General features: G+C 41.1%; 1 protein-coding gene across 1 annotated transcript in view; it reads left to right on the forward strand.

The window, feature by feature from the left end:
• Positions 1-27,487, forward strand: part of LOC124778016 (prominin-like protein) — a 519,332-nt gene that overhangs the window by 422,937 nt on the left and 68,908 nt on the right.

Genomic DNA, 27,487 nt, shown 5'->3' on the forward strand with positions numbered 1-27,487 from the left:
CAATATTTGACTGTCATTTTTCCACAGTCACCACCATTCGTTACCCACTTTTGCCGATGATGAACTTGTGCCTGCATGCCACACTTGTCAAAATCAGTACCAGCTGAAGCTAACCACGTCATTACAGCTTTGACAACAGCATCAGAGTCTTGAAAGTGTTCACCACATAGTCCATCTTTCAGAGGTCTAAAGATATGGAAGTTGGAAGGCACTAAATCGGAACTGTATGGTGGAAGTGGTAAGACAGCCCAATAGAATTCTGCAGTGAGTTATGTGGTCATAAAACTGGTCTTGGACCTGGTGTTATCATGTTGCATGTCAAAGTTGTTCTTCTTCTCCAGCCTTACCCTGGAAATTTGGGCTTTCAGCTGAGCCAGTGTAATCTTGTAGCATGCTGAACTGACCATTTCTCCAGGCTCCAGGATACCCAAAAGAACCACACCCTGCCTATCCCAAAAGATTGTGCACATCACTTTTCCTGCAGATGGGTGTGCCTTGAATTTCTTCTTTGATGGAGAATTCACATGTCGCCATTTATTGGACTGTCTTTTGGATTCCGGCTCATAGCAGTGACACCACATCTCATCTTTGGTGATGGTGCTATTCAGAAAATTGTCACCTTCAGCTTCATATTGGTCCAGCAGGTCCCGACAAATTTCCTTCAGATGAATTTTTTGTTCTTCTGTAAGCATCCGCGGGACCTATCTTGCACGGACTTAATGATAACGAGGATGTTCCAACATTGTTTCCAAAGAATTACAGCTTACATTCAGCTTTGTACACAATTCTCTGGTCTTAATCCGCCAATCAGAATGAATGAGTTGATCAAGACGCTCTTCACTGTGATGGGTGACAGCTGTGCAGGAAAGACTGGCTTGCCGTGCACACTCTTTTCATCACCTTGAAAATGCCATACTCATTGCCTCACATTGCTCATGTTTGTCGTATCGTAACCATACACCCTTAGCAAGAGTCGATGTATTTCAGTCGGCAAAATTTCTTCAGTAGTGAGGAATTCAATCATGTGTCGCTGTTTTATATACGTGTTGTAATATAACTGGGAGAAGAATGATTTTGTGTGGTGAAGTTTGGGATGCATATCATTGCTTAACACAAGAAAACAGAATAACATGTCATATTAGGGATATCCTCCATCAAATAAATAATACGTATCGTGTGTAATCCAGGCTGATGCTTCTTAATGCTGCTGTAGGTTCATCTTGATGTTACAGTATTGACACTCAGGAATCATACAATGGTAGAAATAAGCTGCAGGAATTTGTGTTCACGAGTTTTATTTCACATGTTAGATGTTCGGCGGTGAACTACATGTAAAACTGACTTAAACGTCAAACTGAGCTCCAACTGAGATATGGCAGCATACAAATCGCCTCTATTTATATGATTTTAAACGATTACTGACTGTGTTACATATTAAATTTTTAGGTTTAACAATAATAACTTTTACATACATCTTCCCAAATTACATAGAAATTTACATGAAATGACACTGAATAATTTCATACAAAGACTACAAATTACATGTTTTATCATTACAACAGTGTATTTAATTAATTTGCATTTATTATTTTACTTACTTAAGAGATAATGAACCTATCATTTTCAGATGATCAGAGGGATTAGTTTTATTGAATGAAAGGTCTAGATTCAATTAATTAAATTTTGTACGAGTACAACTTAACATTTCTATATAGTCACAATAACAATTACATTAACTAACTGCAATTAAAACATTAGTTCTGACTGAGAAATAATCATGTCATATTTCTATTATGGATACAATTTGTTTCTTAGTCTGGAAACATAAAAATAACTGTCTTTCTATGACTAGAAATATTGGAACTTTAACCATTAATTACTCCATAATTAAAATAGCAGTTCTATTCCTACCTTGTGCCTGAAGTGTGTGTAATGTACAAATTGTGATGGTACATCAACTTTTAACCCAACATGTTTCCTTCATTATGCATATTGGTGAGACCCAACGTAAACAATGTCAAAACAATAGCTTAAATTAATGCAAATTATTAATTTGCTGCAAAAGAAAATCTTCAGTGTATTTGAATCCAGATAACCAAAAAAGACAAAAATCATAGCAGCATACTGATATTATACATATGCCCTCTCCAGGAGAGCCGGGATGAGATTGGCAAAAGGATATAGGATCCCAAAGAGTTGTGGGATTACAGTACCCCCAATGGGGTCTGACTATCGCAGAGAGACAAAGCTCTTCTAAATCTCTGGCTAAAATGTAGGGAATATATACCCCGGCTTCTGAAACATATCACTTCAAGGTCACTTCCCAAGCACTGTAAAGTTGGCAATATAACTAACAAACAAGTGAGAAACGCGAGGCACTGGGTTTTTTGAACCAATAACAGGACCAAACAAAAGCCGATTCCGGCATCAATGCTACCACATTGCTGGCTTCCATGTAAACATTGTATGTTAGTGTGGAACCACCTGCTTTTGTGTTGTGTTGTGTAGTGTTACTATCTCTACTACAGCTTCTGTTTATTAAACAATGTTACCAAAACAGTGTTGTTCACCAAGCAAGAATCCATTGTGTCGTGGAGTGCCATTAAATAGTTAGGCTTTGGAATTGCTACAGAGGACGCGTGAGTTTTACGAGCAAGAAAAGCAATTTGTGTTTGTTCATTGGCATGCATCAATTCCTGCCGATAAAGTTTTAGAGCATACCTTGAAAACTCTAGGATTCAGTTAAAGAACAGGTATAAGGAAAAGGGTGCTACTTCAAGACACTGAAGTAAACAGCGTGGAAGAAAGCCCCTGTGGGAAAAACAGTGTGTTTTTATGTATTTGTGTGGGTGTATATATATGACAAAAACTATAGAGAAAGTTCGAAATCATGACATCACAACTGAAAAACAGATCAAATGGTTATAGTAAGCAAAATTACATGAAGCTGAAATTTGGCATGAGACATCTCAAATCAAACTGAAAATATTCAAGGCATACATTTGCGACGGTCAGACTGACCTGAAAAACCCAAACTGCCGGGTGCTGACCAGTAAGAAAGTTCATGTTCAGTAAGTTCAAATGTCAAAGTCCAGTGAGGAATAAGTATGCAAATATGTGAATCAATATGATATGGAACTTCAAGTTACAGACAAAATGTTAAAGGGCCATGCTTGCAGTGCACGGACCAACCTGAAAGTTATGACTTTCCATTCCAGGAAATAGAGACTGAAGTGTTTTATCCAGGGCATAGAAACAGAAGATTATCAAATGGGGTTCCTGAGGCTGAAACAGGACTGTATGATGAGGTTTTGCTCACAATAAATGTCTAACAGACAATGATTACAACTCATGTCAACTATGGCAGACTCTTCCCGAAACAATTATTCATATTCATACCGTGATAAAACGTAGTGAAAATGATTTTGTAGACAATGTTCAGTCACTATCTAAGTATTTCATATCACATTTTAATACGAATGGTTGTTTGAAGATAAATACATATGTTGGCACTTACATGATTCAATAAGAGAAGCAATATAAGTATTCAATAGTATCCTGAAAAAGCAGTTGAAGAAACACAATGACAATACTCACATATATCACTGATTAAGTTATACATATGGAATTTTATGTAACAGAAATATGTTGGTCAGATGGTCATGTGCAGAAAATTGTAAATGATCAAGATGAGCATCACAATGCTACATAACAATGTTGGGTATTGAAGTACCAAAGAACATAAATGACGAATGGTAACAACCAATATAGAGAACATGACACGAAAAGATATACAGAATTAAATATAGGTAAAAGCACAAGCGTAATGCAGATCAGAATACACTTGACACACTGAAACATAGCTTAAACTCCATGCGTAATTGGTGTGTCAAAGAATTGGTTGATGGCCATCCGGAGCATCCAACCAAGATATCTCCTTTCTGACTGATGCCTTCCACAGACCAATCAGCCAATGCATATATCTCACCAATCTTCAAATCAGGGAAATCACTTCATATACCCAGAATTGATTTCAACTTGTGACAAGAATCTAAGTGTAAATGGTGCAAATAAGGGATATAGTACCAAAGTATAAAGATGTTGAAGCAAATACTACATTATCATGGGACGTTGTTTGCCAGACAGATGGTACACACAGTGTGTGTATCCCCTGAGGGTTGATTATCATCAATTTCTCCAACTCCTTTTCAGCAACCTTCCTGTTACAAATAGGTACCCCAAATGGCTTAATGAAAAATTTTGCGTGTGGTCTCAGTTTTAACTTACACACATAATCTTTCACCCTGCCTGGCTTGTCACTGAAAATGCTATTATATTCCCACAGGAATCCCTCAGAGTCACTTTTTTCATTGCTACTTAAATTGTCTGCTGAGTTGAGTTTGTCCAGTACTAATTGAGAAAAGTCTTCACTAACCACCTGGTTATCAAAATACTCATTATCTTCATCTAAATAATTTCTGTCATCAAATACTGCCACTCCTCTTAAATTATTGCTAAAATTCTCATCAAACATTATTTATAATTTAGTTTCATCATGAACACCAGAGTTTGGATCAATAACATTTAGCTTCATATGTAACCAATCAAAGCTAGCATTAACTTTCAGTGTCCAATCCATCTGTAACAACATGTGTTCATTCAGCTCAGTTATTACCATACATCCTTGTTCGAATACAACATTACTGACAGTAAATGAAATTAATGCTTGCCTACTGATTAATTTACTAAGTTCACCAATGGCTCCTTTTATGTTAACACCAGTAATTGGAAATTCAGTATACTGTTCAGTGTTCTTTAATCTACCTCTTAATTTACCAGACACATCACTTACTGGGCTACCAGTGTCCTATAGACAAACTCCCTTCCAATTGCCTACAGATATTTCGATACAGGGACTACCAAGTATTTCATGCTTATTACTTTCATCCTGATCTGCCAATAAATCATTTTCAGTATCCCTACAGTTTAAATCAGCATTTACTTGAACCTCATTTCCTAATTTAGGTTGTAAAGCACTTAAAGGTAACTTAAAACTAGAGTGTGTCTGCTGAATACTATCACAGTAATAACCCTTTCCCACAGACTCATCATTCTCTTCCAATACTTTCAGTATCTTATCACTAATTAGCTTATCTTGATCCTCCTTACTGTAAAAATCATGTAATATCTCACTGACTTCAATGGTTATCAATTGATTTGCGTGTACCTATTTTTCCAACTCCAAATCATTATGTCCTATCATTCCATTACTCACAGAATTATCTAATACTTCCACATACACCATACCATCTAATTCAGCATAAAATACAGCCTCAGCACCAATAGCTTCAAAATACTCATATGCAGCATCATCTGCACCTACATGAACCTCAACTTTTAACTACATGTTTCCACATCACAATCACTATCAAAAGTACCGGAACTTGTGCCAACAGGCCCATAAACATAATTCAACCTCGGTATATGATCCTTGCTTTCTTCCACATCTTTTTCAGACAATATAGAAAATTTGTCATCACAAAAGAAGCTAACTAAACCATACTCATCAGCATCATCATAAATGTTATTATTACTAAACACACAACTCTCATCCAATAAATTATTCATGTCATCTGTACTAAGATTAAATTTATTTTCTACTTCACTAGTATCTTCATCCATTTCCATCAGCATCAAGTCCTGAAATGCTTTATCATAATCAGCTCTGTTTATCTGGTAATTATTGTGTGTATTGTGGTGTCTGTGACGTGAACTTCACCTTCCTCTCCTACGTCTAGCCTGATTTCTGTAACTGTTCTTCACCTCAGACTGACAGGCTTGCAATGAGATGCTTACCTGTTTTCCTGATGATTATTTTCATAAGATCTGTTACCATTTCTCATTTCTGTTATTATTATTACTCTGGTTGTGATAGTTGCCACCAAAATTATTATTACTTATATTACTATCATATATGTTGTTATTGTTCCTATTGGTGTTATTCTGGTGGTGTTGTGATGACTGCCCATTCTGAAAATTTTTCTCCCAAGCACGATCTAATTTATCTATGTACTTCAGAAATTCCTCAATAGTGTCATGTGGTCCATAAACAAGAGTCCACTGAACATGGCCTGGTAAACACATTTTCAGTGCATCAATTTGGATTAATTCATCAAGTGGTGTATCTAATGTGCTGAAGTCCTAAGCTGCTTTTCACAAAATTCTCACATTCTCATATCTCCCTTGCAAAATCTACTTCCATTCAAATATTCTGATTTTATTTATACCTGCTCACTCTCTGAACAAAATTTGTTTAAATATAATTTTTAAAACTCTGCAAATGTCATTTCTGGGTTAACATGTTGGTTAGCCCTCGATAAAGCTTCTCCATCTAAATATCATTCAGCAAATTTCACTTTCATAAGTTCTGGTATGCCTGGTGCGAAGCTGCCCTTGCACTGGTACAAATAATCAACAGGGTGTAGTGTAAAAATCACCTGGAAAAATTTTCATAGTAACATTATTGCAATTGTTTTGAAACATGTTATTACCACTATATATATTACTAAACATATTAGTCTCTAGATTTACAACTTTAGTATTGACTGTTTGAAGATCATTTGATACTTCATTCACTTTGCTGTTTACCGAAAAAATTTATTCTAAACAAGTATAGAATTTAATTTTAGTTTCTCGTCAATGAAATTATTTTCAGTTTCGGTATAAGTTGTGTGTTATACAACTCTGATTTTTGTCTGTTGAGTTCATCGGTGATATTGTTTTCTGTTCTTTTTACTCGTTCATCGATTACATTAACACGTTTGTTAACTAGCTGTAATTCAGTAACAGCAAAGTTCTTAAAAACAATCCATTTCAGATTCTACATTGTCTGCTCTTTCAATTGCACTGTTTATTTGTCTATTTGCCTTATTAACATGTTCCCTAATTGCTTCTATTTTCTGGTCCATTTTTTACGAGAATCTTTCCAGAAACTTGTATTTACTTGCTTGGCAGGCACTCCACACACTCAAACAGGCATTCCACGCAAAAAGGGTTTCCAGTTTCCACTGATATCAGTTACGAATTTCTGAACATTCCCAATGGACGGGATCACACACAAGAATGATAACATCAGCAAATTGCCCTTGGGAAAGAACAGACAGTAGTTGAAACCACAATTACTATCTATACAACTGGCCAACTGGCTTTATTTGTGGATATAACTTCACTTCTCACTCATTCACATTTGAATTTTATTTTGATTTGTTGTGCAGTACACGATTTGTTGCAACTTCAACTTCGTGTGATTAGGTATTATGTCACTAAACCAGGAGGATTCATTGAACTTGATCTGGCCATGGTAATCCTCTTGACAAAGTAAAACAACTTTACTTCATATGTAGCCAAACTTGGCACAGATACAAGAAAAAGTCATGTGTGAGGTTTGTGACCATGTCGATACTTACAAAAAGTATAACCAATGCTACTGGGTTACTAATAACAGTTACCAGGTGTTAGTTGAACTTCTTTATTGCATTATGTGTTTTGGGTGTAGCCCATCATCAGCTTATCTGTCAAAAAATTATTATAAAATCATTACGTTATTATAAATGTATATATTATTATACAATATATACAACGGTAATCTGCACCACGTCATAACACAAAAATATGTAAAACATGATAATTAAGGATATAGGTTGAAGTGTCTAATGTTAATCTTAATTTTGGATGTATCACCTCCTTCACTTGTGTATTGACATTCATGTTGTTAATAACTTGGCACAGCTATTTTGTCATTGTGAATTTTTATGTGTGATATTGTTTGCATCAAAAGTTTTTTCATTAACTTCGTATTTTGGACTGTATTATTAGTACACCCTACATTGTCATGTGTTATGTATTTTTGTATTAATTCTTGGTGTGGATTACCTGTGTGCTCATTATTTTATAATAATTTTTTGACAGATTATCTGATGATGTGCTTTGCCCAAAAACACAAAGTGCAATAAAGAAATTCTAACACCTTGTGACTGTTACTAGCAACTTATCATTGTTGGTTATAATATTCCCAGTCAGCCTCTTTGATGTAGTGTTTGGGCCTTATGTCAACATATCCTGTGATGTCTTGGATTTCCCTTCTGGTTATGGTGTAGAGTACTGTTCTAACCCAATAACACTGTAACTTTATTTCATGAAAAAGCATAAACACATGAGAGCCAAAGTACATACAACAGACAACACACAAATGGCCTGGGGAGCCTTGCACTCCAGAGTATATAGTCATTAGTTCCAACAGGGCGTGCAGCCGGCAGACTGTGGATACAAGTGCTTTCATACTAGCAGGTTGGGTCCCTTCTAGTGGCCGAATCAAGGACAGACTTCATATGCCATCTTTCAATAAAGTTTCCAGTTTTTCCAATTCTGTTAGCAGATTGTTCACTTTGAGATCTCTATCTACAAAATCAGGCACAGGGAAAGTAATATCCTCTCCTTTTGTATGCAAATTCCTTACCAGTCTTGTACTGTTTTTGTTGCAGACTCGTATCCTTCATTGGCATCTGTTTTTGTTACTTCTATAGGCAGGGCAGTATTTTCCTCAAATTGTGTGCCGTCGCATACTACAAACAACTGCTCAGTTTCTGTCACCAAATCCCGCTCACCTACATCATATGCAACTCCTACTTCTGGCTGTGATCTTGTTTCTCCGTTTTACTACATAGTTATGAAATTTTGCCAAAAATTTCTTTCCTGGTTTTATGTAGGTGTACGAAGCTCTATTTCAGCCAAGCTCTTCTCTGTGGTGCTTAATGCTCAGTTTTACCAAAAGTTCCTCAAACTTTCAGCATCCCTCCTCCTCTTCCTCCTTGATTGTGATTTATATTTTTCATATAGACAGCATGTAACGGTGTCATTAGAATACTAATTGCTTGGTACTGTTTGGAGATGCCTAGCCACAATTAATTCTTAAAATGAACCTGGGTAGGAAAGTCTGATATGTGTGACATTCGTCTCTGTTGCCCATGCAGTTTTTACCTTTACATTTACATGACACACATATACTGCCACTTGTTTACTTTTACTGCAGTCTTTTCTGATATGGTCTTCATGCCCACAGTGTCCACAAATTACTACTTGTTTATCACAATATTTTTATAGATGGCCAAGGCCTTGGCACTGTGTGCACCACCTCACTGCTATGTAAGCTTTAACCAAAACCAGGTATGCTTTTTGTCGCTTCATGAGAGTTGTTCAAACGACTTACGCTGTTCTTATACCAGTCTCTAACCCCATTTTGTTGTTTATTATCTTTTCCATGTTACTTAGTGTAGCCATTTCCAGGACAACTAAATTATTAGTCTGCTTGAATTTATTTACGCAAATTTTCTGTGTTGGGGTTTTGTTGAAGTCTTCAGTTTTTGTTGTACGACCTTTGTCTCTTCCTTTTCTCTCAGCTTTATGAACAAAGTATTTTGTTGCATTGTTTACATCGCAATGATTTTATAAGAGGAGCTGTTTTGCCTGGATGTCTACTAGGTTTCATCATTAGCTCTGCACTCAAATATATTTTCTCTGCCCCCACCCCAACCAGTCACCCTATAATTGTTAGTTTCTGTTTGCAGTTGTTGCAACATTCCAATTAATACGGCTTGCTCTATTGCCCATTGAGATTTTTTTCTTTCCACATTTAATTCACTTCTCTTATCTTTTTGTTCTTCACTCTGAAAATTCATTTTCAGTAAATACCATTAAACCCTTTTATCACTGTTGCATATTCACTGCTTCTCTAATTGTTGCAGTTTTCCCTTCTGCATTATCACTTGAATTACTGATGTCAGTTGCCACCATTCCCCTTGGAGCTAGCGATCCACACTGCATTTGTTTGCCCATTTGATGCTGAACATGTTACAGTGGATGGCCTCTCCACGTTATGCTGCACTACTGACTCACTTAAGTTGCTTTCTTTTGAGTTGTGAGAAGCATAGCCGTACTTGTCAAGTGTGGATCGCCTTGTACCTGCCATGGCTGTTCAGGATGGCTAGACTGTAATTTGCATGCCTCTTCTCAGCTGACGTACGTAAACACTGATTCACACACTGCGGAGAGAGTGACAATTGCTCCACACTGTTGGCAACCAAATGCGCTTCAAAATTGAAACACTCCCTCTGCATCAATTATATTAATGTCTTTTTCAGAAAACACACAGTTGGTTGACACTTCCAGTACTAGGTGGAAGCACCAGTTGTCAATAACAACACTTGCCACATGAAAACACTATTTGAACACAAAGCTTTTGCAGAGACACAACCAATCCATTGGTCATCTTGCCTCATCCCAGGAGTAGGGGTATAAAAGTCAGAGGTGGGCCTGGATAGCAGACACGCAATCATGCAGACAGTATATCGTGGCAGTCAGTCATGACCATAAACGAACGAGAAATTAGTCTATCCGAGGGGAGAGGAGCGGTGCAGGGGGAATAAGCCCCACATCCCTCTCAAAGGGCTGCCATCCTACATCCACATTCTTTGCTTCCATGAAAGCAGAACTGATATAACAGGCATAGGGATTGTTGATTGCTTTTGTTGTGATGAGAGTAGCTTTCAAATCTCTTTACGCACCAGGATAAATCTCTCTATTCATTTCAAAATAACAATAATAATAATAAACACTTCACAACACACAGAAAAATTGGAGTACACAAACCATTTGGTAGTGGCTACATCATAATTCTTTGCTGTGTTTGGCATTGGTAGCTCAAGCCTGACCTCTACTGGTATCTTATGCAACCACAACTCAAAACACTCCGCACCTAAAACTGCCACAATGTAGCATCTGTCTAATAGTGCATTTCCACTGCCTTATTCATCCATTGTGGTGCTGTTGGTCATGGCCTACTACTATCATGTAGCAACAAGACATCTACTTGTGACTTTGAATTTTCTTAAATGCTAATTCTCAGTTTGTCTTTGTCTATATATTGGCTAGTCTGTTGTTCTTTCAGTGTGTAAAAAATATTTGTAACTCCATTGCCACCATTGATAATACAACATTTCAGCCCATGAAAGTGTGTTTAATTCCTATTACTTGATCATCTAGGGTGACATTATATGTGATCATCTAGGGTGACATTATATGAATTGAATTTTATTTTGTGTTTGCAGTGGTGTACAGCAGTTTCATCTGCAATTACTGTGTAGTGGAGAAATGGATAACCTTCTGTCTTTTAATAAAACAGAAGCTGCTGATGCATTTTAAGTGCACATATAAGGCATGAACATATGAGGAAATTAGAACAGACCCTTTGATAATCAAGAAAAATGTTACTTTGAGCAGCACAGTATTATGAAATTACCAAATGGCATGATGTACTTACAAGACATTGGATTGACAATTGGTAGTATGTTCTTTAAAATCCCTGTCCGATCATCCTGATTTAGGTATTTTGTAGTTTCTCTAAAGCCCTAAAGGCATACGGTGAGACTGTTGCTCAAAAGGAAGACATGGTCAATTTATTTCTGGAGTCTGAACTTGTGCTCAATTTATAACAACCCCTTCATTGACAGAATGTTAAACCCTGACCTTCCGTCCTCCTTTATCATGAAATTCCTGAACTGCATCAGTTCATTTCCAGCAGAGCATATCAGTGATATCAAAAATGGAAGTCATCAACTGTACTTGTTGTGCTATTTCAGTGTTATAAATTAGCCATCTTTACACCTTGTGCGTTGGTATCACACATTCCTCACATGAACACCCTTATTAAGGCACTCATAAATGGTAAAAAAATTTGTCAGATTTTACCATGTTTGCCAAATATTTGACCACATGTGGTGTGTTTGACATGTTTGTTAAACATGGAGCATGTTTGGGATGTTTTCCGGAAGCTTGGATTGAAGGAAAATTCGAGAAGATGGCAAACGTTGTTTGTGTTGATGTTTCGCTACATATTAAGTGAAAAATAAGTTGTATTACAATTTATCTCACTCCATCATGAGTTACCACAACTGTGGAAACTACAATCAAATATAAAAACAATATAGCACTGACAATTACCACAACTGTAGATACATCTCTTCGTTTCCAGCCATATATTACATGGAAGGCAGTTAAGATGTAAATCAGGATTCTACGCACAACATACATACGGGAGTGCAATAAAATAATAATAATAAACAGAAGTTCTCCAGTTCTTCCATGGAAGTTGTAGGCTATATGTTCCCACATTGTGGTATTTTAATGGACTGTCATTACACGACAAAGGAGAAAAGAATAAATTTTCAAATGCTTGTGTCTTCTTTTTCCATGTGAGGGCAAAGTAACTAAAATAAGTCATTAAATGTTTCACTACACATTCGGATAAAGTTGATGTAATCATCAGGTTCCGAGTGTAATAGTTGCGTCAAGAGGTTTTAATGTGTATATTTCTCTCTTTTTAAATCATTTTCTGGACCAATGCCATGTTTTCTTCTTCTTTTTTAAACACCATTCCAAAGTCAATGTTAGAAATACTTCATGTGCACTTGTAGCCAATCCCTCTAGGTTTCAGAATACAGCATCCAGGAATGGCGTCTGCTTCCAAAGCAAGGTTATATTGCCAAACTTGGTTGGTATTTGTATGGCTTGTTTGACAAATTTGTGGCTAGATAACAGCGAATTTGATGAACATGTTTGATCATTTATGAAGGTCTTTACTCACATTAAACTGTGAATTCACAGTGTAGCAACATCATCTCCTGGTAAAATGGCAGTGATTGTACATTGTTTAAATTGCGAAGATGAGAGGGAGGTAGTTTAAATTGCGAAGATGAGAGGGACAGGGAGGGCATTACACTAAGAACAAATATACTGTTACCAGCTCTTAAGTAACAAATTATGATGTGATGTGAAAGATTGTAACACTAATGAAGCCACTGTGAGAATAAAACATTACAGAATAGTATGTTAAGTACACTAAAACAATGGATAAGATTGCTGGGAAATTTTGTCATAGGGGTGTTGGGGAAGATGATGAATGTGTGTACCTGACTAATCACAGAGAGATTAATTAGAAAGCAGTGGAAAGTTACAAAAAAAAAAAAAAAAAAAAAAAAACTGAACACTCAGAACATTGGGAAAAAGCATGGGTTATCACACAGATGGCGAAGGAGAAAGCTTACATTGCCTGTGGTCTTGCCCCCACTAAAACTGATTGATTGATAACAGGAGCTTTTGTGATATTTCTTAACTTTTACAGGGTACAAGATTAGTGATTTCTTATGATTTAATGAAGTATTTAAACAAATGGATACGGAAAGAGAGAGTCCTCCAAGTGTTGTAAAAGGCAGAAACTATCATTCTGAAGGAAAATGATTTTTTGTATATTTATTTATTTTTCATAACATGGTTCAGATCAGTACAGTAGCTTGTACAATTGGTGTGGGATAAGTCGATACAAAGGTACATAGCATAACATACACAACATGAATATCGTGTAACATTTTCACAAAATTTTAATAAAGACTCATTACAAACAGTATTATAGTATTGTTAGCGTTATTTTTACCTTTTATAGTGTATGTTCTAATAGCTACAACTTCATATGTTTTATTATCTTATTTTCTTATGTGCTGCATGAGTGGGCAAGATGAGTTATACACTCAAACATAACATTTTTAATTATTTTGGTTTTATTTCTACAGATAGCATAAGATGCGCATGAAAATGGCTTAATTGATGACTGTTTTCATTTAATTAGAAGCCAATGCATGCAAATTGTGCCGACCACAGACAGAAACTATTTTCAGATTGAAACTGTGTTGCAGAACAAGACTTGAACCCAGAGTGTTTCCTTTCACTCTGAGTGTTGTACCAACTAAGGTATCTGAGCTTTCATCACTACAGATTGAAAACCACACTTTGTGAAAACCTGTCTCACAGATATAGTTCGGCAGTGAGATAATCTCGGGCATCTCAGATGAATCTCTTTAAAATAAAGAGAACAGGCAGTACCCTGGTAGTATGGGGAAAGCTGCAACACCAGAACTTCACACAGGAGAACATAATTGGTTTCTGATAACTGAAGAAGAAATAACTTTTCCAACGAAGGTACACTACATATAAAATATGTACTGGATAAATACTCATGGAGTTACTTAGAGATCTTCAAAAACCAAGAAAATAATGACAGTGATTGGTCACTCTATCGGTGTTAGTTCAATCAAATAGTTCCCACTGGCAGGAGAAAGGCAAGCAAAAAAAAAAATAATGACAGTGATCGGTCTCTCTCTCTCTCTCTCTCTCTCTCTCTCTCTCTCTCTTGCATTTGCAAACGGTGTTAGTTCAATCAAATAGTTGCCACTGGCAGGAGAAAGGCAAGCAAAGGTTGAGAAATTACAACATAGCTATTGGCAGTAGCCACTGTAGTCAAATTACCACTGAGACCCACTGATTGCAAAGGCACAAATACGTATTAAAATTGTCTTGCTAGCTATAGCTATACATGAGATTGCTTCCATTAGTATTCATTTTTCTTCTGTATCTTTATACATCTATTATGAAGTAGTAGTAGTACAACTATGAAATTCTGTGACTATATTTTCCATATAGCGGAGATGCTGAGTTGCAGATAAGCACAACAAAGACTGTAACAAATAAGCTTTCGGCCATCGGCCAACAAGGTCTTTGTAAAAAGTAGATCACACACACACACACACACACACACACACACACACACACAATGCAACTCACGCACAGATGACTGCAGTTTTTGGTAGCTTGAGCCACACTGTGAGCAACAGCAGCGTGCATGATGGGAGTCGCAACTGGGTGGAGGTAAGGAGGAGGCTGGAGCGGGGAGGGGTGGGGTAGTACGGTAGAAGTGGACGGCAGTGAATTGCTGCTGAGGAACGTGCAGGGACGAGGTGGAGAGAGGGTAGGGCAGCTAGATGCAGTCGGGAGATTAGAAGGTGGAGAGGGGAGAGGAGGGGCAGGGGGCTGAGGTTAGCAGAAAAGAAGAGAAGTAAAAAGACTGGGTGCATTGGTGGAATAGAGGGCTGTTTAGTGCTGGAATGGGAACAGGGTAGGTGCTAGATGTGTGAAGACAATGACTAACAGAGGTTGAGGCCAGGATGGTTATGGGGATATAGAATATATTGCAGGGAGAGTTCCCACATGCGCAATTCAAAAAAGCTTGTGTTGGCAGGAAGAATCCATATGGCATAGGCTGTGAGGTAGTCATTGAAATGAAATATGTTGTGTTGAGCAGCATGTTCAGCAACAGGGTGGTCCGCTTGTTTCTTGACCATAGTTTGCTGGTGGCCATTTGTGCATACAGCCAGCTTGTTGTTTGTTATGCCCACGTAGAATGCAGTACAGTGGTTGCAGCTTCGCTTATAGATCACATGACTGGTTTGACAGGTAACCCTGCCTGTCAGGGGATAGGTGATGTTAGTTACCGGGGTGGAGTGGGTGGTGGTGAGAGGATGTTTGGGACAGGTCTTGTGTCTAGGTCTGCTACAGGGATATGACCCATGACGTAAGGGGTTAAGAGCAGGGATTTTGTAGGGATGGCAAGTATATTTTGTAGGTTCAGTGGCCAGCAGAATGTAACTGTGTGGGAGGGGTGGGTAGGATAGTTGGTAGGACTTTTCTCATTTCAGGGCATGACGAGAGGTACTTGAAACCATGGCAGAGAATGTTATTCAGTTGTTGCAGTCCCTGAGTGGTACTGAGTTACGAGGTGAATGCTCCTCTGTGGTCAGACAGTGAGACTCTCGGGGTGGTGGGTGAATGTAAAGATAAGCCACGGGATATTTGCCTTTATACAGGGTTGTGAGGATAATTACAGTCTGTGAAGGCGTCAGTGAGATCCTTGGTATATTTTGAGGTATACTGAGGGTCTCACTGAAGCCTTTATAGATAGTAATTATCCTCACAACCTTGTACAAAAACAAATGTCCCGTTCCCTACGTTACCAGTCTCCCACCACTTTTCAAAGTCTCACCGTCTGGCTACAGAGGAGCATTCCTCTCATAACTCGATACCACCCAGGACTGGAATGACTGAATTACATTCTTTGCCAGGGTTGCGACTACCTCTTGTTGTGCCCTGAAATGAGAAATGCCCTACCCAGTATCCCTCCCACCCCTCCAACAGTGGTATTCTGCCATCCACCGAACCTACACTGTATACTCGTCCATCCCTCCACAGCCCCCACTCCCAACCCTTTGCCTGATGGCTCATATCCCTGTAATAGACATAGATGCGAGATCTGTCCCATACCTCCTCGCACCACCGCCTACTCCAATCCAGTCACAAACATCACCTATCCCATCAAAGGCAGGGCCACCTGTGAAACCAGTCATGTGATCTACAAGTTAACCTGCAGCCACTAAGCTGTGTTCTATGTGGGCATGACAACCAGCAAGCTGTCTGGCCACCGATAAACTGTGGCCAAGGGATAAGTGGACCAGCTTGTTGTTGAGCACGCTTCCCAACGTAACATCCTTTATTTCAATGTCTACTTCACTGCCTTTGCATATGGATCCTTCCTCCCTGACACCAGCTTTTCTGAATTACGCAGGTGGGAACTCTCCCTGCTATATATTCTATATCCCCATAACCATCCTGGCCTCGACCTCTGTTAATCATTGTCTTCACACATCTAGCACCTACCCTGTTCTCATTCCAGCTCTACACAGCTGTCTATTCCACCAACGCAGCCAGTCTTCTTACTTCTCTACTTTTCTGTTACTGCCTCCCAAATGCCTCACCTCTCCCCTGCCCTCTGTCTAGCCCTCCAACTGCACCTAGCTGCCCTACCCTCTCTCCACCTCGTCCCTGTATGCTCCCCAGCAGCACCCCTACCCTACTCTCTCACCCCATCCCTGCCCCAGTCTCATCCTTACTCCCACCCAGTTGCCACTCCCATTTTCACTGCTGTTGTTGTTGCTGCTGCTGCTGCTGCTGCTGCTGCTGCTGCTGCTTGGAGTGTGGCTTCAGCTGCCAGAGACTGGAGTCGTGGGTGAGAGTAGTGTGTGTGTGTGTGTGTGTGTGTGTGTGAGAGAGAGAGAGAGAGAGAGAGAGAGAGAGAGAGAGAGAGAGAGAGAGTCGTGTGTGCTGGAGTCATCTACACTCCTGGAAATGGAAAAAAGAACACATTGACACCGGTGTGTCAGACCCACCATACTTGCTCCGGACACTGCGAGAGGGCTGTACAAGCAATGATCACACGCACGGCACAGCGGACACACCAGGAACCGCGGTGTTGGCCGTCGAATGGCGCTAGCTGCGCAGCATTTGTGCACCGCCGCCGTCAGTGTCAGCCAGTTTGCCGTGGCATACGGAGCTCCATCGCAGTCTTTAACACTGGTAGCATGCCGCGACAGCGTGGACGTGAACCATATGTGCAGTTGACGGACTTTGAGCGAGGGCGTATAGTGGGCATGCGGGAGGCCGGGTGGACGTACCGCCGAATTGCTCAACACGTGGGGCGTGAGGTCTCCACAGTACATCGATGTTGTCGCCAGTGGTCGGCGGAAGGTGCACGTGCCCGTCGACCTGGGACCGGACCGCAGCGACGCACGGATGCACGCCAAGACCGTAGGATCCTACGCAGTGCCATAGGGGACCGCACCGCCACTTCCCAGCAAATTAGGGACACTGTTGCTCCTGGGGTATCGGCGAGGACCATTCGCAACCGTCTCCATGAAGCTGGGCTACGGTCCCGCACACCGTTAGGCCGTCTTCCGCTCACGCCCCAACATCGTGCAGCCCGCCTCCAGTGGTGTCGCGACAGGCGTGAATGGAGGGACGAATGGAGACGTGTCGTGTTCAGCGATGAGAGTCGCTTCTGCCTTGGTGCCAATGATGGTCGTATGCGTGTTTGGCGCCGTGCAGGTGAGCGCCACAATCAGGACTGCATACGACCGAGGCACACAGGGCCAACACCCGGCATCATGGTGTGGGGAGCGATCTCCTACACTGGCCGTACACCACTGGTGATCGTCGAGGGGACACTGAATAGTGCATGGTACATCCAAACCGTCATCGAACCCATCGTTCTACCATTCCTAGACCGGCAAGGGAACTTGCTGTTCCAACAGGAAAATGCACGTCCGCATGTATCCCGTGCCACCCAACGTGCTCTAGAAGGTGTAAGTCAACTACCCTGGCCAGCAAGATCTCCGGATCTGTCCCCCATTGAGCATGTTTGGGACTGGATGAAGCGTCGTCTCACGCGGTCTGCACGTCCAGCACGAACGCTGGTCCAACTGAGGCGCCAGGTGGAAATGGCATGGCAAGCCGTTCCACAGGACTACATCCAGCATCTCTATGATCGTCTCCATGGGAGAATAGCAGCCTGCATTGCTGCGAAAGGTGGATATACACTGTACTAGTGCCGACATTGTGCATGCTCTGTTGCCTGTGTCTATGTGCCTGTGGTTCTGTCAGTGTGATCATGTGATGTATCTGACCCCAGGAATGTGTCAATAAAGTTTCCCCTTCCTGGGACAATGAATTCACGGTGTTCTTATTTCAATTTCCAGGAGTGTATTTTTGACAGAGACTTTGTTGGGTAAAAGCTTATTTGTGATAGTCTTTTTTTCTGTGACTCAGCATCTCTGCTATATGATGAGTAGCAACTTTACTTTTCATAATATTGTTACGTTCCATACAGGATGTTCCATTGTTTGATTTTTGTTATTATATTGTATTTTTTTCTCTTTCTTAAATTTATATTTGGCAGCTAAACTTTCTCTGTTGTACAAATGGGACATCTGTTGAGTTACTTGTGTTAACTGTTTAGTAAATGGCATCGTATTGCATAAATGCACATTTAGAATTTGAAGCTTTTTGATACATCAGTATTAACGGCTTGACAGCAGGTCTCATACAAATAGCAGCAAAATAATAAATGAGGTATGAGAATGATTATCTGCTGTACCAACTGTCATGAATCGTCCACTGTGAGCTAACTCAGTTGTTTACCTCTGTCCCTTACAAAATTGCAGGCAGTCTTTTTCGAGCATGTGGTTACCACAATTACTCTGTCACTGTTCACCATCTGGCTAAGAGTTTCTGCACGTGGCACCATCTTTGCAATGTTGACTTTCTTGTTATGATCATTGTTCCAACTTATCCATTATATCCAAATGTCAGTCATCATCAACTTCTAACTTTAGTGTTGGGACATCACTCATACTTAAGATTCTTGGAATGCTGAAAACAAAGAAATAACATGTTTTAACAAACAGCTCATTGTAAAACTGTATTAGGTAAGACTAGGCAAGAAATTTAGGTCTATTAATGTTAGGAGCTGAAGGATAAAAGTGGCCGTTTACAATGAAATCATTAAATATTCTACAATTGTAGCATTTGCCTGAACCCATTCACAGAAATATTAGATACAAGATGAATTTAGGGATCATGATACTATGACTGTGGTGGTGATGGGAGATGCAGTTGAAAAGTACTGTTACAGTATATTTCACACTAAAGTAAACACTTTTTATTTGCGTAACCTGCTTAATACATTATGCCGGTAAACCACTATTTCTCCATGTGATCATAATCACATTATAAGCATTTGTTGAATTATGTTACGCATGTTATCAGCTTATGTATACAGGTAGCTTATTTCTCTAAAGCTAACCCCTTTTATCATTCTTACATACTATGTGTCACCTTCTCATCTGCATGTCGTCTATATCCTTGTCCAGTGTGGTGTAAAGGAAGAAATCGCTTAATAGTAGTGTAGGGCCACAGCCAGAATGGTTCAGAATATCTACAATTTTGTATACAATGTGTCGTTGTTTATTAAGAGGGTTGTCTTTTAAGTTTTCACAACCAGCCATTATGTTAAAATTTGTTGTTTGTTATTATTAAAACAATGGCAGCTCAGAAATTGACAGAGTTATTTGTTTGCATTGAGGATTTATAGAAACTGTTTTCATTCATGGAGACCGAACTCAATAACCATCCCACAGCTCAGTTCATTCGACTTCTGGCGATCAGTGTTACTGTTGGTTTCAAAAGATCAGTGTTACTGTTGGTTTCAAAATTTCATCATGACTATGCTTCTGTTGACAATGACCTGATGAAGGTTGACCAAACATAATTGTGGATTCAAAATATATGAATGCCATGCACAGCAGAATTAAAGAGGATGGGCATGCAATTTGCCATCTGTCAGAGACATCCTTAGGCTTATCAAAGACTGCAGTAATTTGAATTTGCATCAACATGTAGCTGTGAAGAGATATGTTCCCCAGTGGCAGTTGCTGTAAGCATATGCAGAGAAATGTAAGCAATGAGCCAGAAAAATAGAAGACTACAGCTGCCCCCTTGATGGTGGGGGGCACTTCCCTCCCTGTTGCTCCTGCACCACCTATTTCAGGAGCAACGCCCCCACTTAAAAGCTGGAGAAGCATAAGTCTTCTTCGGCTTCTCTCACTAGGAAGGGGTCCCTTGGATCACTCGCTTCCCAGGTTTCTGCTAGTGGGAAAGATGACACCTGCCAATGGCAGCAGAGGCCAAAAGCAGCTGGTTGCAAGCCTTCATGCTCATCTTCAGTCCTGGAGACTGAATCAGTGAAGTCCTCCCAGGCAGGGAAACACAAGGAACAGCGATAGAAATCCAAAAAGAAGGTCCCCAAGACCAAGGGAATTGCGGTGGCACCCATACCACTGCTATCTCCAAGTTCTGCGTCTGTGGATGAGGTGGAGATTCTGGTGTCTGCTGATGACCTAGATCTTGCCGGACCCTCAGACAAAATGGATATAGACTGCTCATGCAAAACCTCGGTGGCAGTATGTGACCCTGAGGCGTAAACAGCCTCATTGAATGTTCCATGCCTTCCCTCTCTCATGATGACGTCATCCTCCAGTGAAATTGCAGCAGTTTTTTCCACCGCCTGGCTGAGCTATGGTAACCGTTAAGCTTTACACCTGCTATCTGCACTGCGCTCCAGGAAACCTGGTTCCCTGCAATGTGGACCCCTGCCCCCTGCCATCTGCGCCTATAAGTGATATTACAGGAACCGTAGCAACTGTAATTGAGTGTCAGGTGGAGTTTGCATTTGTGTCATAAACTCAGTCTTTAGTGACACTGTGCCCCTTCAAACACCTCTTGAAGCTGTGGCTATCAGAATAAGGACGAAACAGGAAATAACTGTCTGCAATGTATATCTTCCTCCAGATGGTGCAGTATCCCTGAATGTCTTAGCTGCACTGATTGATCAATTCCTAAACCTTTCCTACTTTTGGGAGATTTTAATGCCCGTAACCCTATGTTGGTGCTTACTGGGCTTACTGGCTGAGGCAGAGATGTCGAAACTTTACTGTCTCAGTACGACCTCTGCCTCTTAATACTGGGGCCGCCACACATTTCAGTGTGGCTCGAGTTAGTTACTCAGCCATCGATTTATCAATTTGCAGCCCAGGACTTCTCCCATCTATCCATTGGAGAGCACGTGATGACCTGTGTGGTAGTGACCACCTGTCACAGCCCCAGCATCAAGCCCACGGACGCCTGCCCAGATGGGCTTTAAACAAGGCGGACTGGGAAACTTTCACCTCTGCTGTCACTGTTGAATCTCCCCCGCACGGGAACATCATTGTGATGGTTGACCAGGTGACTGCAACAATCATTTCTGTGGCAGAAAACACGATCCCTCGCTCTCTGAGGTGCCCTTGGTGAAAGACAGTCCCTTGGTGGTCGCCGGAAGTCCTGAAGCAATAAAGGGGCATTGGCCAGCTCTACAGCAGCATAAGGGGCACCCTTCCCTAGAGCACCTCATAGCCTTTAAACAGGTCTGTGCTTGCGTTCGCCAACTTAACAAACGATGGAAGCAGGAGTGTTGGGAGAGATACGTCTCGACCATTGGGTGCCATACATTACCTTCCCAAGTCTGGGCAAAGATCAAACGTGTTTTCGGGTACCAGTCCCCAACAGGTGTTCCCGGTGTTAACATAAATGGCATGTTATCTACTGACACAAACACGATTTCCAAGCACTTCGCTGAGCACTATGTTTGACCCTGTGCATCGGAGAACTACCGCCCCCCCCCCCCCCCCTCCAGCCTTTTGCACTCTCTAACAGCAGCCGGAAGGGAATGTCCCCTCGTTTACTACATGCCACAGTGAAGCATATAACGCCCCATTTACAGAGTGGGAGCTCCTCAGTGCTCTTGCACATTGCCCCGACACAGCTCCTGGACCAGATCAGATCCAGAGTCAGATGATTAAACATCTCTCATCTGACTACAAGCGACATCTCCTCGTCATCTTCAACTGGATCTGGTGCGATGGCGACATTCCATTGCAATGGCGGGAGAGCACCATCATTCCGGTGCTCAAACCTGGTAAAAACCAAATGATGTGGATAGCTTTCAGCCCATCAGCCTCACCAACGTTATTTCCCGGCGATTTTGTGACATCTCGTTGAATCGGGTGTACTGCCAGTGGTCTGCGTTTTTCTAACAAAATATTTCAATGTTGTACCTCAGCGTCTTCATCAGGTGCTTCCTGTGACAGGAAGCACCTGATGAAAATGCCGAGGTATGACGTCAAAATGTTGCATTAGAAAAATGCAGACCACCAGCAGTACACCTGATTCAACAAGATCTCACCAATGCTCTTTGTAAGCTGCTGGAACATATGGTGTGTCGGCAGTTGGGTTGGGCCCTGGAGTCACGTGGCCTACTGGCTCCATGTCAGGGCGGCTACCCCCAGGGTCGCTCTACCACTGATAATCTTGTGTCCCTAGTGTCTGCCATCCAAACAGCCTTCTCCAGATGCCAACACCTGGTTGCCATCTTTTTTTATTTACAAAAAAGCATATGGCATGACTGGCAACATCATATCCTTGCCACATTATACGAGTGGGGTGTCTGCGGCCCACTCCCAATTTTTATCCAGAATTTTCTGTCGCTTCACGCTTTCCGTGTTCAAGTTGGTGGCCTCCCCCCCATAGTTCCCCCATATCCAGGAGAATGGGGTCCCATTGGGCTCTGTATCGAGTGAATCTCTATTTTTAGTGGCCATTAATGGTCTAGCAGCAGCGGTAAGGCCATCTGTCTCAGCTTCTCTGTATGCAGACGACTTATGCGTTTCATACTGCTCCACCATTACTGGGGTTGCTGAGCGGCACTTCCAGGGAGTCATCCACAAGGTGCGGTTTCCAGTTTTCTGCCACAAAGTCGTGTGTTATGCACTTCTGTCGGCGTCGTACCATTCATCCAAAACCAGAACTTTACCTTAATGGCGATCCACTCACTGTAGTTCAGACATATCGATTCTTAGGACTGGTTTCCGACACCCGATTGACTTGGCTACCTCACCTGCATCAGCTTAAGTGGAAGCGCTGGCAGCACCTCAGTACCCTCCGCTGCCTGAGCAACACCAACTGGGGTGCAGATCGCTCTACGCTGCTGCAGCTCTACAGGGCCCTTGTTCAATCCTGCCTTGACTATGCGAGTCTTGTTTATGGTTCAGCTGCGCCCTCAATATTGCGTTTACTTGACCCAGTGCACCACTGTGACATTCAGCTAGCGACAGGAGCTTTTAGGACGAGTCCAGTGACCAGCATTCTTGTGGAAGCTGGAGTGCCTCCATTGCAGGTTAGGCATGCACAACTGCTGCCCAGTTACGAAGCACACGTTCGTAGTTCTCCTGCACATCTGAATCACTGTCTCCTTTAGTCATCCATGGCGGTTCATCTCCCTCATCAGTGGCCCAGATCAGGGCTTCCAATTGCAGTTCATGTCCGATCCTTTCTTTCTGAACTGGAGTCCTTGCGTTTACCACCTATACTTGAGGTCCATTCACATACACCTCCATGGTGTACACCTAGGCCGCAGCTTTGCCTGGACCTTTCACATGGCGCTAAGGACTCGGTTAACCCTGCGGCTCTCCGCTGCCACTTTCTCTTGATTCTTGACAAGTACAGAGGCCACGAAGTGGTTTACACTGATGGCTCGAGGGCTGTTGCTCACATCGGCTTTGCGTATGTCCATGGAGGACATATTGAACAGCGTTCCTTGCTCAGTGGGTGCAGTGTATTCACTGCAGAACTGGTGGCCGTATCTCGTGCACTTCTTCAGTATATCCGTTCATGCCCCAGGGAATCGTTTATCCTGTGTACTTACTCCTTGAGCAGCCTACAAGCAATCGACCAGTGCTACCCTCACCATCCTTTGGTAGTGTCCACCCAGGAGTCCATCTATGCCCTGGAATGGTCCCGTCGTTTAGTGGTGTTTGTGTGGACCCCAGGATACTTCATCATCCCAGACAATGAACTTGCTGACAGGCTGGCCAAACAGGCTATGCAGGAACCGCTTCTGGAGATGGACATCTCTGAACCTGACCTGCTTTCTGACCTACACCGTAGGATTTTTAGGCTTTGAGAGATGGAATGGCATAACAGTACACACAACGAACTGCTTGTCATTAAGGTGACTACAATTGTGTGGAAGTCTTCCAAGCGGGCCTCTTGCAGGGAATCAGTTGTCCTCTGCTGGTTCCGCATTGGCCACGCTTGGGCAATCGATGGTTACCTCTCGTGCCATGAAGACCCGCCTCAGTGTAGGTGCGGCGCCCAGTTGACAGTGGCCCATATTCTGGTGCACTGTCCCACTTTGACTGCCCAGCAATGGAATCTTGGGTTACTGGACTCGTCGCCGCTCATTTTATCTGACAATGCCTCATTGGCTAATTTAGTTCTATGGTTTATTTGTGAGGCTGGGTTTTATCATCTGATCTACGTTTTAGCTCATGTACTTTGCCCCTCTGTGTCCTCCACCCTAGTGGTTTTAGGGTGGAGGTTTTAATGTGTTGCAGAGTGGCCAGCTTCTCCTTTTTATTCTCATGGTCGGCCAGCCACTGTAATCTGCTTTCTTGTGTACTCTCTTCTGTTTCTAGTATCTCTCTGTCGCTTTCTTGTCCTCCTTTGTTCCTTTTGGTACTCATTGCCTTTCCTTCATTCTTGTGGTTTTCCCTTTCTTTCCATTTTGTATTATATGTCTCGTCTGTTTTATTCTCACACTTGTAGCCTTGTTTTATTAGGAACAAGGGACAGATGACTTCGTAGTTTGGTCCCTTCCCCCCCTCTTTTAAACCAACCAACCAACCAACTCTAAATTCCAGTGTTCCGTTTTTTGTAACACACAGCTGAAACCCAGCATCACCGATGGCGCTCCCAAAAAACGGGCAGGCAGACGTGCGTCAGGTCTTTGAAAGTACGTAATGTGACCGGCCACCAGTCTGCACCGCTCCCTCAAATTGCTGGTTTCAAATGTTCACACATAAGGACTGTGTACATTGCATTGTTCATTTTGAGCTCTTGGCATGCAGTGTTCAAGAATTGCTCCCTTATGGTCCCAAAACAATTTAACATTACCTTTCTAGCACTTCTTTCAGTTAACATCCTGGGTTTTGGAGATGAAGAATGTCACCAGGCCAAGCCTGGTTTCATTCAGGTTCATAAAAATGCACCCAACTCTCATCTCACATTACAGTACAGTGAAGAAATGCCTCCCCTTCAGTCTCATGCTGTCACAACACGTCCCTGCACACTCAATGTGCATTTCTTTCATTTTTGATGTCAGATGTTTTGTAATCCACCTCAGATACACTTTCTTGAGCATCAGTACGTCACGAACAATATGGTAGGTGATCTGACACTAATTTTCAGTGTTGCTGCAATATCACTCTATCTGATACACTTGTTTTCTTGTATCAACTCATCAACTCTCGCAATGGTGTTCTCGGTGACTGTGCAGTCAGTGCGTCCTAGGCGTGGTGAATCTTTAACACTTGTTACCTCATTTGCATTTATCTGCCCACTCCTTCACTTGCGTTTAACTCAAATGACTATCAGCATATTGCCCTACCATCTGATGCTGAATTCCAAGTGGTTTCAACCCTTCAACTAACAGAAATCTAATGACACTCTGCTGTTCTAGATTGGTGCAAACCGATAAGGGTGCCACCATCTTGTTTCACAGATCCCCAGCGTCCAATTCGGGAGGCAGGCGTGCTAACTCCATCTGATTATAGTTCTAGGACACCACCAAAAAATAACAAAGAAGCACAAACATTGCCAAAGTTTTATATTTTTTATACAACTTTTCCATTTTCTTATTGAATTGACGTATTTAGCCAGCCAGAACATCTGCTTCCATATTTTAGTTTTTCCTGTGATTTTTCACTTTTCTTAATGTCTCAATTATTGTGTGTGTGTGTGTGTGTGTGTGTGTGTGTGTGTGTGTGTGTGTCCTACATATTTTAATGAAAACATTAGTTTTTTCAGTCAGTTTGTTTTTGTTAATTTGTTCCTTTTTGCTACATCACTTTTCTATAATAACTTTGCTTTAACCAATTTGCATACACTATTTCTTATAATTTGAAACTACTATATTTTTCCCTAACTTTTCATTTTAACTAATGCAGTGCAGTATTTTTTCCACCATTAAAAAGGTTATAAGGATGTTTCAGAAATGTTGGTCAGTATTCAGGGATATGGTGGCAATGATCATTTGAAACAAAAGAGTCAAGTAAAACTGGGCTCCAAAACACATACCTTTGGAGCTATGAGCAGTTCTTGATCTTCGATACTGTGAAACAAATTCATTAGAAGAGTTGTGTTTCAAAGTGGTGAAGATGAAAAAATGCTCATAGCCCTTAAGGTACGTATTTTAGAGCTCATGTTTACCGAACGTTTTTTTCTTGTTTTGTTCCATACTACCACTTCGCAAAATATGAAAGGCAAGGAGCTTGCAGTAGATGAGATTTGTTTCACAGAATCGAAGATCAAGAAATGCTCGTAACTCTTGAAGTATACGTTTTAGATTCCTTGTTTTCTTGACTTTTGTTTTGCATGGTCATTCCCGTCATATCCCTGAATATTGCCCATCACTTCTGAAACAACCTTTACACTTTCTTTCTAGTGTTTTTATTTAAATTGTAGTTTTCACTTGTTTTGAACGGCCCGTTTAAATTTCTTGCTATTCTTCATTAAGTTACCTTAACATCTGAGAGAATTTAATTTGGTTTGCATATTTTAGCATACCTGGAACTGGTATTAACATTTAGGTAATTGAGAAGAGAAGTCTGCCTGGCTTTTTCCAGGAGTGAGGTGGAGGTAAAAGTAAATGAAGTGTAGATACAGAGCATTATATTCTATATTATTTTTTCTTAAACAAAAGGGGAAAAAGGGTTAGACTTGGCGTGAGAGTAGCAGAATGGAAAGTCATACTGAATTGCTGCAAGTTGAACTCGTTGGACGTGAGTGAAATAAGAAATAAAAATTGAAATAAAATGGAATATACAACAAATGAAAAATAATTACTGGGATAGAATTCAAGTATTGCTTGATGGTAGATAGTTGAAATGCTATACAATAAAGAACTAAATGATAAGAGAATAGTGTTGTAGATATAGTGTCAAAGCAAATGTAATTAAGAAATGAGTGTTACCGAGCATAGAGAAATTGTGAGATCATAACAAAG

The sequence above is a fragment of the Schistocerca piceifrons genome, chromosome 2 (genome assembly GCF_021461385.2).
Source record: "Schistocerca piceifrons isolate TAMUIC-IGC-003096 chromosome 2, iqSchPice1.1, whole genome shotgun sequence".
Classification (NCBI taxonomy): Eukaryota; Metazoa; Arthropoda; class Insecta; order Orthoptera; family Acrididae; genus Schistocerca; species Schistocerca piceifrons.